The following is a 17,475-nucleotide window of genomic DNA, read 5'->3' on the forward strand; positions in this document are numbered from 1 at the left end:
GAAGTGTGGTTGTAAGTCAAGGACTACCTGTATTGTGTTAAGTTTTGAATTGTTCTACTATGGTTTGTTGAATGTTAAACGTTTGTCCTTTGTAAATTACTTCCTGTAGCTTGGTGTATGTAATGTTTGTGAATCAGACTCTAGGACTCCTTCAGTCAATGAACTCCTATGCAATATTATTAGTTACCTCAGTGATGGAGTATTCTCTACAATTCTCATGTAGAAAGGCCCGACTGATTTTGAAGATGAATAGAGAAAGATTTCTGCCTGAGGGTTTGGAGAAGCATTGCCTGTCAATTTAGACAATACCAATTTAGATCAATGGTTGATCTATGACTCAAGATAAGGCAGTTTCCTATTATAGCAACAATATTTCATTTTTATAAATAATTTCAAAGAAAGTAAGGCAAATTAATGAAGGCTGCTTATGCCATCACACATTGTGCTAAGCTAGCACAAGTATAATGGTAGCAATGGGAAATGGACAATACTGTTTGCTCCTATCTAGTATTTATTAGTTTTGCAGTCCATATCTGGTAGCCTTATTCCTCACATCTTTCAGGATTCAGGAGGACTCAAATTGAAGATATACGTCCCCTGAATCTTGGTGAATCCTGGTGCAAAACAAGTCCAGGGGTTTCTTTTTCTCTTTCTGTATGATGTGTGGACAGTGTATCTAATGCTTTAGGCTGGTTCTTCTTTATAACCTCAGAAGTCACACTGAGCATCGTTTAGGGCAGTCAATGTCTTTCTTGTCTGGAAATGGTTTTTAATTTGCTATTTCACAAGATGTTCAGAACTTCTTCCCTATTTCCATATTATGGCTTAAAATTCTGCCTTCCCACTAATGTGGTTAGGCTAGCAACTTATCCCTATGCTTCCTATTCACGTATAATACCCACATTCTTTGTTAATGATGCAGTGGGTGGAGACTGGAACCAGAGATGTAAAGAGATCTTCTGACCTATTTTATGGCTGGCATGTTAGATTAGTCAGAAAAAAGAAAGGAAGAGGAATCAACTAAGTCCAAGGTCAACTTTACTCAATATAAAACATTATGCCTTTGTATTACCCCTAAATTTAGAAAAATACAGAAAAGTGGTTTCAGAGGTTGCATTCTAATGTTTTGTTATTCAGAACAATGTTTGAATTAAGAGATGGCTATTTCTAACTTCTACTGTAGGATATTTTAAAGCTTTCTGCCAGGAAATAATACATTTTTCCTTCACTTATTTGTATGATTTCTTCAGTCATGTGGTGGAAACTGAACTAGCCTATGCTGAAAAGCAGTTAAAAATAATTAGTAGTAGACAAGAGTTTCATAAGTACACATATGATTAATAATGCAACAGCAAATTACCAAAGGTGATAATCTGAAAATTGTGTGTGCTTTGATGCTGCTGGAGAATAAACAATAAATCAGATTCTAAATTAGCTTTTGCAAATAATAATAGTAAAGATGCTGCTTCTATTTTTCAGAAGGTCAGTACTGCATTGTAAAACATACTAATGTATTGTATATAATATCAATCCCAATCTTTGGCTATCTGGGAGTGAATCCCCTAAAAATCAAAGAGGGTTGTACTATAAAGAATTGTTTTATATTGAAAAAAGTCTAAGCTATTCTCTCGTGGTTATCCCAAGATAGTAGCAAAGAAAATGAGGTAACAGAATTTAGACCAGTGGTGAAAACATAAGCAAATTATAAAGGAAGCAGTATGACAGAAGCACTTCAAAGAATGTCATGACTATGTTAGCTTCTCACACAAGAAGGAGGAACTGCAACGGGCTTCTTCCCAAGTTTTTGCACTGAAAGTCCTCAGCACTGATGCAGAAGACTTAGGCTCTCTTTAGACTGAAAATATTTTGGCCCCTGCCTCCAGAGAATCTGATCTTGAATGCAAGTACCTGGCCTGAGAACATGTCAAAGGATTTAAGATAGAAGCTAGAAGAAATGCTTTCCTGCAAGAGGTTCATAGCCTCATTAGGACTGCTTGTGTGCAACATAGGGGGAAGTTCTGTAATTAGGACTGGAAAGTACTAGTTGTACTTGGGTAGAATTGATGATGTTTTATTTTCCCATTTAAATCCACCTTACCAGTAGAAACCTTGTGTCTTGATCAGAACTGAATTAGTTTACGACGCTTGAATTTGCAAATTAACCAAGAGACCCTCTTTAGGAGCAGTTAAGTTAGGAACGCTTGTAAAGCCAAAGATGGAAACAGGATAAATTGCTGTACATAGTGTCTTAAAAATCTCTCTTTTGAGTCAAGCTCAACTCTTGATGATTTCATGGATGCATTCATATTGCATTCTTGGCAACAATATCCTAGTGGTTTACCACTGCTTTCTCCTGGAGCATTTTTTCAATTTACTAGTCTAGCTTAAGGCCACAGGATTTCCTGTGGTCTCCCACCCAAGTACTAGCTTTTTAAGATCATCCAAAGTCACTAAGGCAGTGCCATCTGGTTGGATGTCTAGAGATTTACAAAACTCTCTCTCTCTCTCTCTCTCTCTCTCTCTCTCTCTCTCTCTCTCTCTCTCTCTCTCTCTCTCTCTCTCTCTCTCTCTCACACACACACACACACACACACACACACACATACACAGAGTCCACAAGACCCTCCCTGTATCTTTTCCTTTCTTGCACAGATTGTTTTATCATACTATTGGAGGTTGCATTAATGTGAGGATGATGCCAAGAATAGGGCATAAACTGGATCACAGGTTGTCTTTAATCTTTTTCTTTGCAAGATAGAGCTAGGTTCCTCTTGTGAACAATCACAAGAGGAACCTCTCTTTAAGATACATCAAAACAAATCTTCATTTTTTTAAAGACAGTCATTTTTACATTTCACTATCATAGGTTTATGAAAAGTAGAATTTGTTTAACAAGCCATAACTGAGCTCAAAAGAGAATTACACAGAACTGAAAAAGACAATAGTTTTATTATGAATGAGCTTCTGAAACCCAGGCTGACATATAGTGTAAGTACAGCATAATTTATCTGGGGAATCTAGTTCCCGTGGGATTCTCTTCAATATTCTACTTGACTTATTTTAAAAAATATACTCTAGAATTACTGAAGTCTATATGCAACAGAAAGAAAAACATCATTTCTCTAGCAGTGTTCAGAGAATTCTTACTTTTTTCAAGAAAAACATGACCAGATACGTTGATTTGCTTTTCCCTGCCAAATCTAGTATGGAATTGATCACTAAAAAATTCTTCTTCCCAGACTTAATTCCCTGAGTTTCTTGAGAGAGAGGTGCACCTAAGAGTTTCTTTCCTTCAATTGGTTCCTCAGATACCCTTTATTATTATTTTTTTCTCACAATGTCAGAGAATTTTAAAATTTTAAAAATGTGAATTTCTACCGAAAAGATAGAGGAATTGAACACAAAGTGAAAGATTTACAATTGCCTCATGGTTGTTTAATTGTTATGAAGTTGACATACAGTACTTCCCAGTTCCTCATTCCCACCTTTTAGGATTGATGATTATTCTTCCACAAGGAGAGTTTTCCTGCCATTATAGTGCTTTTAAAGAAGCAGGTAGTTTCATGAAAGAAGTGTGATTGTTTATACCAGGGGTCTTGAAACTTGGCCCTTTCATGACTTGTGGACTTCAACTCCCAGAATTCCTCAGCCAGCATGCTTGACTGAGGAATTCTGGGAGTTGAAGTCCACAAGTCATAAAAGGGCCAAGTTTCAAGACCCCTGGTTTATACATTCAGAGCTTCTCCCTCATAAGCTAAATGGAAATGTAAAATTGTTTGGGTTGTCATTAATGCTCATTTTCTGTTGCTTCAGTGACTCAAGGATAACTTTTTTAAAATGAGAAAATCTATGGGGCACATTTCTGCTACTTGTCTTTTTTGAACTGCATGATTATTATGCATGGATAGCTTTGGTTGTATCCTCTAATCATTTTTGAAAATCATTCTGTTGTTGGAGTCCTTGGTCCTCTCGGAGCTTGGTTGTTTTCTTGCAGACGTTTCATTGTCCAACTAGGTAACATCATCAGTGCTGGAAGAGGGTGGGGTTTGCTCTCTGTTTATTACTTAGTCAAGTAAGGAAATATCTGTAAGCAAGCAGTCAAGCTTAGAGAGCACCAAAGACTCCACAGTTCAACTCTGAGCTACATACAGTATATTCTCTTCTATTGGTATCACTCTGTTGTTATTGTTTTTACTATTATTCCATAGTTGGTGTTCCCTCCCCCCCATCTTTAATTTAGCCAGTTTCTGGGCTTGTAATTGAAGATCACCTCCCTTTTCTGTCTGCATCCTTAACAGGAAAAAGCATCCCATTAAATGATCAGTGTTCGCTGCTCTCCTGACCACATATTCCAAGATGTTTCCTGCTGAATTTCAGGAGCTGTCTTGACTGCTACGAACTGTGCTTCCCCCTTCCCCTCCATAGGGGCCATTCTGTCATTTAATTAGCTAATTACAACCTGCTGACATGAATAAACCAAATATGGTGTTCAGTGAGGAATTTTTTTGGGGGGAGGTAGTTCATTTATTATTAACCCCCCAGTAAACACCTGATATGCTCTCCCCTTAGGGGACAGAGTGGTAATTGGTCCTACGAACACTAAGTTCTCTTACTAATCTGCCTGAGCTGGAACAGAGTGTCACCATCTGTCCGTATTTACACATACACCCCCACTGTGCATGTCACATGCTGGAAAAAAGAGAGAGGAGAAAGAAGTCCCAAAGAAATCGCAAAGAAATATTCTTAATGCAGTTGGGACCAATTGCCTTTGTGTAGCACATTTCGGGCATATGTGTGCCTGCTCGGGGAAGGAGATATAGCAGCCAGGGAAGAGTGGGAACAGGTAGGAGCCTCTTGCCACACGATGTTCTTGCTGTGAACACCTTTACTTTTCCTCCTCCTCCTCTATATGGAAATTACATTTTGTTTAAGTCCTTTAAAATATGCTGCCATCTAGCAGTCATCCAGATTTTTGCAGGGCAGATCAGGTACCAGTTGTAGGTACTTGCCAAGTTGTAGGTACTCACACTTCCATGGCCCACTTTTTCTTTTGAAAATGGGGTCATAAAGCAGTTTCTTATTAGAGCAGTTATACTTTGGATATGACCTGAAGGATAACAGCCTATTGCCACTTTAGATACTGGTTTTCCTTTAGCTGTCAGGTGATGTCATGGACAACTTAAAATAAAACAGGGTCATAAAACAGCTTCTTATCACAGCAGTTATACTTAATTTCTATCATATTTCTCCGAAAATAAGATCCAGTCTTATTCTCTTTTTTTGCCTCCAAAAGAGGCATTAGGTTTTATTTTCAGGGGGATGTCTTATTTTTTTCCTGATACCAGCAGCCCCATCCAGGAGCTGCGTGGCTGCCCCCCTTCTTCTACAGCTCACATGAGGCGAGGCAACGGGGAGGGGGAAGCTGCCCCACATACTCCGCAACTGCTTACCATGCCAAAGGGTCCCTGCAGCCAGGCCTACCATGCCCAGTACAATGCAGATCCTTCCTATTCTGCATCAAGTAATCTTTAAAGAAAGTTATACAGTATGGCAGCGAAAATCCAGCAGCAAAGAACCCCCTTTTTTTGAGACACCAGACTAGCGTGCATTCACGTGCCTCCAATCCCCTTCTTGCTGGAAAGCTAGATTGCAGCCCTTGGCCCGCTCTTTCCAGCCAATTTCAGAGCCGGTCCAAAAGCAAAGGTTTCTACCCCACCCGATCACTGCGGGGCTTTGTTTCCAAAGACCCTCTGCACAGGCTCCGGACAAGCTGAGATCCCAGACTGAAAAAGCAGCAATGGGAGCAAAGGGCTGTTCAAAGGAGAAGGAAGATGGAGAAAGTGGGAGAAGCTACTACCGAACAGGTGAGGCACAACAAGTGTCCGGGCGTGGTAGGCCTGGCTGCAAGGGCCCTTTGGCACGGTAAGCAGTTGCAGGGCACATGGGGCAGCTCCCTTCCCCCCTCTCATGTCTAGCAACATACTGTGTGACTGAATGGGAAGGCTGGCCAGCTGTGCAGGCTCTTAAGTAGAGCTTATTTTTGAGATAGGGCTTATATTAGGCCCAACATCAAAAATCAATCTATGTCTTATTTTTGGGGTAGGTCTTATTTTTGGGGAAACAAGGTATGCATGGCTTTTAAGAAGGGCGAGGCAAATTCATGAAGGATGATATATTGTACTTCATACAGTACATTCCTCTGTGGTAGACATAAGGTATCTGGGCTGCAAAACTCCAGATGACTGCTAAGTGGCAGTAGTCAAATATAGAGAAATTTCTTGTTCTCATCTAAATGGCTCTTTGAATTTTTGGAACTCACATCTGGTAATTATCTTCTTCGCACATTTTAGGAGGACTCAGTTTAAAGATCTACCTCAGTCTTGGTGAGCCTGAATACAAAACAGGTCTGCATTAAACTTGTGCTCCCCTTCTGCTCTTCTCAAAGCTAAATATTCCCTGTTCCTTCCATCTGCATTCACTGTAGTTCATTTCTAATCTCTTGACCATCCCTGTGGTATTTCTCAAACACCGATTTTTCTGGATTTAGACAAAGGCTTACAATTTGGCCAATGTTTTCTCCTATTCCCACTTTTCCTTTTAATGGAATGTTGCTAGGAAGGTAGCAGTATTGCTTGAAGGTACACTCTTGATGGATACCAGAGCTTGGATTACTGAGGGAAATTGATCCATATCACTGTTATGAAAAAGAAATGATTTGAGGCATAGATTTCCTCGAAGGACTTCCCTATACTGATAACGATCCAGTATGTACAGTAAACAGAAACCAGGCCTTCCAAGTTCTAATGACTCCAGAACCATCAACAAATAAATCAGACATCTGGCAGATCTCAGTGTTCCTGTCAAAAGAGGCAAATTCATTGGTGGGGATGCATTGGTTGGTAGTGTTCCCTGATACATGGTAAGACGTTGTGGTATGACCTGAAGTATAGCAGCCTGTTGCCACTTTGGATACTGGTTAATCTCTGGCTGTCAGTGATGTGCTGGACAAGTATTAAAATAAAGCTTCAAAACTGTTAGTCTTGTGAGTTAGTCCAGACAAGAAGCATACCCAGAAGCATTAGCTGTAATTTTATTACATCTTCCTCCTGTCTCCCAAGGTCATTCCTACATACCTTTACAAAAACTCAGCTAGGCAGCTTTCTTAGGTGATATGGTTACACTGTAAGAGAAATTATTCAGCCACTGCTAGTCTACTATAAGCTGGTGACATCTGAAGAAGACAAATGTGGTCGCCCTTGAACATCTTCTCCTATCAGTAGTCTTACCTACAAACTGTACTACAGGCATCATCTAGAGCAGGGGTCTCCAACCTTTCTGGGCTTGCGGCCTGGAGGAAGGAGAGCAGCTTCCAAATTGGTGTGCGCGCACATGCAAATGTGACCGCACACCCTGGCGCGACACTAGCAGCCCTGTTCATGCATGCAGCATGCACTGGTGTCATGCACATGCGTGAGCGGCCATGCACTCTCCCGTGGCGGCTAGCGGCCCCGTTCGCACATGCACAAAGGAGCTGCACACACCTGCCTAGTGCTAGTGCCTGCGTGTGCGCCCGCACGCATGTGCAAACAGGGCCAAGGGTGCTAGCATGAGTGGGGGGAAGTGCGCACACATGTGTGTGCACCGGCCAGCCATTTCTGCAGCCCGCTGGCCAAGAGACCATGGTCCTAGTGGACCATGGCCCATAGATTGGGGACCCCTGATCTAGAGTTCATGAATGTTCTTCATGAAGCTTGGCAGAATAATACAAACTGTAAAGCAAAGAAGGACAAGCAGGATGTATGTATAGGCAACCCTCTATATGTGAACATCTGGTATGGACATCTTTTCAGTGCTTAAAGTTGAGCTTTTTGGTCTGCCGAGGTGTCAGTAACTTCCAAAAGGGAATACTATATGTCTGGACCCCTAGATCTCTGAAAGTAGTTGGGTCAATCTCTAATGGAGACATTTTAAAACAAGCATCCTCTCTTTCTTGTGCATTGCCTTTCAGTTACATTCAGGAAGGCCAATTTCTGAAAGCTGAGCTTAAGAGTAGGTTGTTTTTGATACTGTCCCCTTTTTAAGGCATGAATTAGTTATTTTCTGCCATGCTTGGCTGTATCAATTACCAAGCTTTCAAAGAGAAGGCAGATCCATCCCTTTTGCCATGTGCCTGATAAACAGCTTGTTGCTCCTGGTCTCCTTTGATCAGGCCCAGGTGGATGACAAGCCTTCTACTTGTCTGTTGAAATAGGTGCACATTGTTGTCAGGGTGATTATATCTAATTACACCCTGGTTAATTATCAAACACAATTAAATTATAACAAAGCCACTTCAGTTTTGAGGGTGGTGTATCTTCCAGATGTCATGTTTGCTGCTTGCCCCAGTACCATTTCTGAAGGGCTTGTTTTTGCAGGAAGCCCATCAGACAACCTACGATAAAACATCTAATCTGGGGTTGCTTGTTTGTTGGGGTTATTTTGGGCCCTTCTCTTTAACTTTCCTATCTCTTCAGGTCCCACGGAAGCAGGTTTTCTAAGGCTAAAGTTTCTTTAAAGTCTTTAGCTATCACTAAGCATTAGGATTCAATTTTTTACAAGTATATTTTTCTCTCAGTACAATTACCTGTCTTGTTTTATCACCACAGCTTAGTGCCTTCCAGAAGCACCAGATTATACAGCTTCCAGTCTTTATATCCACTCTGGCTATGGGCCTTGTAAAATAAGATACTAGGATCTGTAATCTAATCCATCTGGAAAGTATGAAGATAGGGAAGGCAGCTCCATTATAACATTTTTAGACTGTTCATTTTCCACAAGTGGGGAAAATCCATTTAAACTACAATTTATAGTCTTCAGCAGATTATCACATAACAGTTCTGGCTATATTAGCTACTTAGGTATAATAATACTAAGTCATATTTTTTTAACTAATTTTGGACAAATCATAGTGGTCTGTTTCACACAGAACAATCTGAATCACAATCTGGGAGCCATAAACTTCCTACATTACAGCTTAATGTTGCCTGTTATGAATCAGGCCAGTGTTTTAGATCTCAAAGAGTCACGAAGCAGGCATGAGGGGTTTTTTGTAGTATTGGTGATGGTATGGGCACCACTTAATATGGTATGTATGTACGGTCACTTTATAAGAGAATAACAGAGTTGGAAGGGATTTTGGAAGTCTTCTAATCCAATCCTCTACTAAAGACAGGAGATCCTATTCTACGGGTCCCCAACCCCACGGTATGCCAGCAACCGATCTGCATAAACAAGCAAAGCCCTATTTGCAGGATGCAGGCAGCACACAAAACCACGTTCTCTCCAGTCCGCGGAAAAACCTCTCTCCATGTAACCAGTCCCTGGTGTCCAAAAAGTTGGGGACCTCTGCCCTATTCCATTCCAGACAAATGGCTGTCCGATTTCTTCTTAATGGAGATTGGATGGAGTAATGGAGCACCCTCAACTACTTCAGGAGGTAAGCCATTCCACTAATTGTTTTCACTGTCGGGAATTTTTTCCTGAGTTAGTTCTTATTTCTATATATTAACTGTTATTTATTAGAAGATTCCAAGTAATTGATTCCAGATAATTAACAATAAAAACATGAAATAATCCATAAATGTAAATTCAGTCTCCTTGTACCTGCATAACACAACTAAAACAGCAGTCGATCACCATTTGGAAAGTAAATGCTCCCTTTAAAAAGCTGTCTTCGTAACTCATTGGGCTGCCAAGAGAAAAGGAGCCCTCCCCCCTTCTCTCTAGCACTATCTTGCTCAGATAGAGAAAGCATTCTGAGTTGCCTCCATTTCATCTCTCACAGTGATGGGATTCTGTGCAAACGTGCCCTCCATGCTCCTACAAGGTAGACCATTGTATGGATAAGGGCAATGGCTCATTCAACCAGTGCTAGGAATCAACCAGTATCTCAGATAAGACTCCAGATGCTTATTAGCGAGAGGTGCAAAATTGCTGCATTAGTTCTCTGGCAAGTGAGGATAGTATTTTTTTTTTCCCTTAACATGACTATCGAGAGGTTTAAATCATTCTCTCCCTTATACATCTGACATGTAGAAACCATATTTTCTCCATCAATTTATTCATGGAAAAAATAGTGCCTCTGGAATGGATAAGAAAGCTAAGGGAAAGATGCTTGAATAGCCCAGTCTCGGCTGTCCAAGGGTCTGCCACAAACAGGTGAGGGCTGCACATGATGCCAGCTGTGAAAATGGCAATGAACTGGCAGGAGTCAACATTGATTTCTCATTGGTTTTGAGGGACGAGAGAAACAGCTTGTCTTTGCCCTTCAGATTCAAAACAGGGCAAGATATTGAGCGATGGGAAAGATGCCAGGCCTGCATTAGCCTTGCATTTGGTTGGAACAAAGCTGCCCAGTGCAGATGTGTGTGTTGTGTAGGGGGAGGACATAAAGAGTCTAGCTAGTGATGATGCTACAGAATTAATTTTCCTCAAATGAAAATGGTCACCATAGAGAAAGGCAAGGCAAATTACCAACGCTAATCACAGCCTCCTGCTTTTGCTTTCTTCTTCTCTCTCTTGTATGATAATTATGATAATTAGTAAGCTAACGAGCTCTGAGTAAAAACAGTTCCTGGTTCTCAATGTATAATTAATATTTACATTCATAACAAGCTTTCATTTACAGTATACTTAGGAGAGAAATCCCCTCAGAGAATTACACATTAGAAATGCAGTTCACATTCCTGCTACTTATTATTTGGGAAGGAGAGAAATTCCCCTGACAGGCTGATTTCTAGGACTTCAAGGAAATTTGGATATCCATGTAAATAAAATCTTCAATATTATACTCCCTGCATCATTAGCTAACGTGTTAAAGAAAAGGAGAATGTTATAGTTACAGATAGTCCTGGACTTACAGCATTCATTTAGCAACTTTTTGAAGTTATAACAACACTGGAAAAAGGGACCTATAACTGAACTTTGCACGTATGACCATCATACTCTCCCCCCAGTCACGTGATCAGAATTTGAGTGCTTGGTAATTGGCATGTAAAACAGAAGCAAAGTCAACAGGGGAAGCCAGCTTCGCTTATTTGGGAGGGTCTTTTCCTGACTACTTTCCCTGCATTTCAAATGAGCCTTTTTACTAATTTCATCATAATCAACCCCAGATCAAGTGACAGATTGTACGCAGAAGTAAAAGCATGGCCAAAGTAAACATATTGATCCTGTATAGTAGCAGAGTGTTATGTATTCCCTATATACAACAAATAATAAATGTTATATGCTGCCACGCAGAGGAATTTTCTTGGCTGTTTTTTTGGGAGATGAGTTAAGTGGTTAAAATTGGTAAAGGAGCCTCAATAATGGATACATCTTGGTTTGTTCCTAGGCATGATGTTACAGAGGAGTTGGTTACTGGGGCTATTGATCTGTCTAGCTTTGTGTCTTTCATCACAAGCTCAAGGTAAGTCTTTCAATTTCTGTATTCTGTATTGAATTACTGCATTGTCTGAACAATTCAAAGCAGGCAGAAACTTCAGTAACTATAACAATATCTAATGAAACTGAGGCTACAGTTGTGTGCACATGACTTTGGCTTGCACTTGAGAATTCTTACTCAAGTATGTCTTTCCACTGCATGCCTAAAATATGAAATTGGAATAGGCCTGTCTCAAAAGATGTGGAGACAGAGGAGGGGGGTCTAGAGATGGAGACATCTAGAAGCTTTCTCCGCTCTTACCTAACCACAATGCAGGCATGAATTAATTAAAAGAACAATCTGCCATGTCCCCATGACGTTGCCTTCGCCAGCTGATAAACAAAGCAGAGTAATTATAACTATAAACAGCAATACATTTATGTATTGAGCCGAGGTGGCGCAGCAGTTAGAGTGCAGTACTGCAGGCCACTTTAACTGACTGTGTTCAGCAGGTCAGCGGTTCAAATCTCACCGGCTCAAGGTTGACTCAGCCTTCCATCCTTCCGAGGTAGGTAAAACGAGGACCCAGATTGTTGGGGCAATGTAAATATATATATACATTGCTTACTGGTGTACACCGCTTAGAGAGTGCTTGCACTTAAAGCGGTATATAAGTCTCATAAATAAATAAATAAACAAACAGCTGCAGTGATTTACTTAACAATGAAGGCCAAAAAAAGTTATAAAAAAGGGCATAACTCACTTAACAACTCCCTTGCTTAGCAATGGAAATTCTGGTCCCAATCTGTGGTCATAGGTTGAGGACTACCCGCATTTTCCCTATGGAAGGCGATATAGATTTGAAACCAGCTCACCCATCCCCATAAATGGTCTGCTATAGATTCAAATAAGGTACATGTTCCTCATTAATACATGATATTAATGTAGTAATTAAAAAAATTTGTTAAAGATTTTTAGAAATAAATGGGCAATATTTACAAAAATATAAAAAGTCATGATACTCTAGGTATAAAGCTTGCTTTAAAAAAAGGTATTTATTTATTTGTAGGATTTCTAGTTATCTTGCTTTTCTGCCCAACAGATGCTAACACGTATCTTCACTATAATGGATGAGAATGGATAATCAGAAATCTGGCACAATGGTTTCCAATTTTCCTTCATGAGGACTACTGTATCATCTAAAGCTGATGAGGATCAATATATAAATTGGGATAGACAGTGTAGTGCTTGCCAGTACCATAGCACATACGATCCTGCCTCCTATAGCAGCAGCTCCCAACCTTTTTAATACCAGGGACCGGTTTGGGGGGGAAATGATTTCTACATGGATTGGCAGCTGTGTGTATTTGTGTGTGTGTGTGTGTGTGTGTTATGGTTTTGTGTGCTACCTATATCCCATGCAAAAGCAAATGAAGCTTCACTCGTGTGGCATGGTGTCTAACAGGTTGCAGACCAGTACCAGTCTGCAGACTGGGGTTGGGGACCCCTGTCCTTAGCATCAGTGGATCCCAAAATTAAACATTATCTTTTAAAGATTAAATGACTAAAATTTTGCAGGATTACTAAATTTTGTGAGCTTTTGGTGTTTCAGTCTGAAAATTTACCAGTTTGGAGGCAAGAACACCATGATGACCATAGGTTGATGACCACTGATTATTGTGTAATTTTATGGGTGCAATTTTAAATTGTGATGTCTATAGAGGAAAGGGATTGGCAGAAATTCTACTGTGATGCAGAAGGTATCTGTCACATCTCAGATAACGAGTAACGGCATTTGCTTGAATAGCAGTGGACTGTAATCAGGAAAAAATATATATCCCATGCAGTGATGATTTCTCAGTGCAACACCTTGCTCTTGTGTCACTCTATCTGCTTAGACCAGTTGCCAGATCAAATGAAGAATCACAAGATTTGCAGACTTGTATTTTGCTTGAGGAATAAAATCTTCCTGTACGTGTCTGTGCCCTTGGATGACCTTCATCTCTGGCTTAACCTATAAGTATAGGCTCCTTAATTGATAACTAATTCTCTTATGGCTCCAATGAGTCAGGAGATTAGAACAAAAAGGAACAGAAACCACATTTAATTGCACTGATTGTAAAAAAAAAGTAACAAAATAAACATTAAGGATCCTACATAAGAAGGAAAATATGTCCAAGATTTACAAAGTTGAAGACTGGCATATGACGACCAGCCACAATCGTTCCTCCAACTGAAATTGATTTGTGCCTTCGATTACCTTATCATTGCATTTTCTCAGGTTAAATTATAGTTGGCTGTAAAAGATCAGCTATTGTATATAATGCTACTCTTATTCCAAGTGGACTGGTAACTCAAAGTTACTTACAGCTCATGGATCTCATGTGATTCTGTTCAGACTGTAAGAAAAGTTAGTGAGCTTCTCTTTACATTCCTGGCTATCTAAATCAGAATAGCATCTACATGGAAGGATCCTGTTTTGATTGATGGTTTTGTAAAATTTCTTACCTCTGCATTAAATTAAACACTTTTACTTTTTTTCTTCTTCTGAATTTTACTGGCTTCGCCGACTTAGTCTATTCTGGCTGAGGATTTGTAGGAGTTGAATACCTCTTGAAGTTGCTGAATTTGAGAAACACTGATGCTCAATATATATTTATATTTATGTTTTAGTTAGTTTTTCTTCTTTCATGCTAGCCTTTTAGATTGCTTTTTGAACAGAAAAATGGGAGCATTCCTCCATCCATTTCATATTAATGTGTGGCGTTAGAAAAACAGATCACAAGAATAACAATACTAAAATAAGGAATTGTGTGTTGAATGAAAATGATTAAGGAGTCAGGAAATAGATGATCCAAAAGGAGAAGCCACTAATGTTGGTTGCAGAAAAGTATAAAAGTTGAAATGAGATATATGAAAGAGGAAAGACAGAAAAACTCCAGGGTTTATCTAGGAGGTTTGCTAGTATTTCTGGGGTGCTTTTTCTTCAATTCAATAGTCCTTGATATGACCAGAAATATCTCAATTAAATGTTTTCAGTCTTCTCTGAAACTCTGTGATCCTACATGTTTTGCTCTTGTCAGTTGTGTATGTCTGATCCACTCAAAAGTTGCCTTTTTCCCCATCCTTTCAATTGATTTTTTAAAAAGCATATGAGAGTGTGTTTTAGTTGCCAACATAGTTACTTTTCCTTATATGACTTTATGACTCAGTTATTATTTCTTAAAGATATGACTAAAAAAAACCAAAGTCTAAATGTCTGTTAATTTTTGTGCAATGATTAAAGAGATGTTTAATTAAAGGCACCAGGTGAGAGGGTGATATTGTCATACAAAACAGTGCTATGCGCAGTGTCCCACTGTTGTAGGCAGTTTACCCAGTAGGCCTCTGTGTACACAGCAGGCGGAAGAGGGAAATATTAACCAAATCACAAGAATTAGATAATTTAGTCTTATCAGCAGATGTGAAAACAGGTTATCTTTCCAAGTAAGCACACCTGCTGGTCTTTGTAATGCTGAAGCCATGGCATTAGAAAGTATATTGTTGTTCCTTGTTTAAACATTCCAATGAACGACTTGGGATATATGGCATCATGTCAGCACAGGGCAGGGCACATGCTACTAGGAATGGTATTCATGGTAGAAGGAAAAAAATGAATATTGAAATAACAGTAAGATGGAACGTGAATCTCTCTAAAGCTGAGTTTTCTACTACAGCTTTTTTAATGTATCCATTTTATTTCTACCATATAACATACATTATCAAGATGGTACATTACCCAGATTTTTGAACATTAGTTCACATCAGGTTCTACCCTCATGATAAAAATGATGAGAACTGAAGAGATAAAACTCTGGAGAGAACCCAGATTGGGAAAGGGTTGCAGAAAACCATCTGAAATGCATAGTTCCAATTGGATACTTGCACCTAATTGTTAACGGATACTTTGTAAGTGCGTTGAAGGAAATAATAAAGCCAAGTATTATCTGTGGCATTCAATGTAAGCACAGGGAAATGACAGTTAATCACCAGCCATCCACACACCAATCAGCCAATAGAAAGGCACCGCATAAAACGACTCACACAACAGCCCAATGCACGTATTTCAGGAGAGAGAAATTCCCTGAAGGTGGGCTCCAGTCTGAAAGTTTGGAAGAGTAAATCCCTGATCCCAACTGACCCAAATTTGATCTTACAAAACATATAGTTTTATTATATTGCTCTTTTTGACTGCAATCATCTTTTTATCCAGCTTCCTATCTCAAATATCAAAAAGTTCTTGGAAGGCAGGATAAAGATGAATTCTGACTGAGAAATGGTCTTTTAAAAGTTGTTTTGGGACTGATCTCCCCTTCACCAAAGAAAGAAGTTAGAAAAATGGAGGCCAAGTGAACCAAAACATCAGGTAAAAATACAAAAATCGGTGTTTGATTTTTCCTAAGCTAGGAATCCTCTCATCCAAAAGTGACTATTAGGTTGAATGAAAATTAACCAGAAGGCTCTTCACTAAATCCTGGGTCTAGAAAGGCAATTCAGAGCTACATCTGCATACTCTGCAACATCTATTCTCCATCCCAGAAGCCATTATTCATCACCTGAAAGGTACCCTACTTTTATAGCATAAAACTCTAGGGATGCTAGACAGGTCATCAATTTAATGGTTATTGTATCTGTAATTGTTCCTTAGGTGCCTCCCCAGAGCTATGTCTATCATTAATTTCTTTTTTAAAGACCCACAATCAAGTCTACAGTATTTCACCTGTTTTGTAGCACCTTCATGTCATTTCTTATGGGCACCACCCAAATTACCTGTATGCTATAGGTGATTCAAACATTCTCCCTCATTTACTTGCAGTCCTCTCAAGAATACCCATATGTTTTTAAAATGTGATGGCTTATTTTAAATCCTCCCCATAGCAAAGGAGAAAAAGGATTAAAATAGAAGTATTCTAGTAACACCGATTCTGTTTAAATAACTATGTGATGGGTCATAGCTGTAGTGATCAGGTCTGATTAAAAACAACAACCCGTTACCATCTTTCAATCTCATACAGATAGTCCTTGGGTTACGATAGCAACCAGGAACAGACTTTCCACTGCTAAGTGATGCAATCATGAAGTGCAATGTCACATAATCATATTGCTCTATGATGGCAATTGTGGCAGCTGTATTAACCCCAGGACCATGCGGCTTATTAAGCAGGATGAAATGGGAGCCTCAGACAAGGAGCATAGTGGCCTGGAGGGTGCTACAGAATGTGGGTGAGAGCTATGAAGTATGGGAGTGCTGGGATGTTGTAGCCTAAAGCACAGCTCCCCGGGAGAAAGAGTGATGGGAGCGACTTGCAATTTCCTTTGCCAGCTTCCCTATTGATTTTGCTTGTGGAAAGCTGGCAGGGAAAGTTGTAGATTACTATACTGCAAAATGCTGCAACTTTGTAAGCGTGAGCCAGTTGCCAAGATCTGAATTGCAATCATGCAACTATGGAGATGTTGCAATGGCCACAACTTTGAGGATCAGTCATTAAGTACCAGTCATGATGGTAATCATAACTTTGAAGGGTCATAGAATGAGTGATCCTAACTTTAGGACTAATACTGTAAGTATTTGATTAGTTCATCTTTAACTAAAGCCATTTAATTAATGGCTTTCAAGTAGGTAGAAAAATCTACATTATAATATCCTGATGAGTATATTTATATAAAGTATATATGATTCCACAATAATTAGATGAAAGGATCATCAAATTGGAAAATGCCACATAAGCCGAGTCTAACTTTCTATGCAGTACAGAAATCCAAATGACACATATTTCGCAGATTATGTTTTCCAAAGGGAGAACCTAATGGCAGTCTCCAGTTGTCTCACTCCAACCGGATGTAGCACCACTAATGTTCTTAGAGTACGTCAATCAAACCAACTATGCCTCCTATCCAGCCTATGCTTAACTTGCTAATCAAAGCATTATGTCAAGTGCTTTGTTCAATTCAAGATATATTATATCCACAGCATTCCTGCAATCTATTAAAAGTTACTTGATCAATAAATAAGATTAGAATAAAATACTTGC

This window comes from Crotalus tigris, unplaced genomic scaffold, assembly GCF_016545835.1.
Source record: "Crotalus tigris isolate CLP2741 ecotype Arizona unplaced genomic scaffold, ASM1654583v1 scf7180000018216.395306, whole genome shotgun sequence".
Lineage (NCBI taxonomy): Eukaryota > Metazoa > Chordata > Lepidosauria > Squamata > Viperidae > Crotalus > Crotalus tigris.